This window comes from Chrysochloris asiatica, unplaced genomic scaffold (assembly GCF_000296735.1).
Source record: "Chrysochloris asiatica unplaced genomic scaffold, ChrAsi1.0 scaffold00038, whole genome shotgun sequence".
NCBI classification, from domain to species: domain Eukaryota; kingdom Metazoa; phylum Chordata; class Mammalia; order Afrosoricida; family Chrysochloridae; genus Chrysochloris; species Chrysochloris asiatica.
The window spans coordinates 4,626,452-4,627,103 of record NW_006408556.1 but is presented as its reverse complement, the minus strand read 5'-3'; positions in this window follow the sequence as shown (position 1 = coordinate 4,627,103).

Below are 652 nucleotides of genomic sequence, written 5' to 3'. Positions count from 1 at the left end.
TTTTGGTTTCTTATAGTAGTGCTTTGTAGTTTTCTTTGTATAAGTACTGGCTTTTGTTTTTTTAACCTCTCTCTTATTATATATTGCCTTCTCTTTCACCCAAGTTAATACATGTTTCTTCTCTAGTTTTTAATGTATCCTCCTTTGCTCTACAACCCCCATTGTTGTTGTTGTTAAGTGCCATCAAGTCAGTTTTTTAACTGGATTTTGAACGGCAAAGTCTATGACTCGAGCCCACCAGCCACTCCACAGGAGAAAGATGAGGCTTTCTGCTCTATCAAAGATTTAACGCCTCTGAAATCCTATACAGGGTCATTATGAGTTGGAGCCAGTTCCATGGCATGTAACAACAATAATTAGGGTCCCTAAGTTTATCCCTAAGGAGCTGTGGTAGTGTAGTGGTTACGAATTGGGCTGTGAACCTCAGGGTCAGCAGTTCGAAACTACCAGCTGTTCCTTGGGAGAAAGATGAGGCTTTCTGCTCCCGTAAAGATTTACAGCCTTGGAAACCCTGTACAGGGTCGCTATGAGTCGGAACCGACTCCACGGCACAGAACAACAACAACAACAACAACAACAATGCTACCAGGGCTCCTTTCCATATTAAGGTTGTTATTGTTGTTGTTAAGTGCCGTTGAGTCGGTTCTGACCT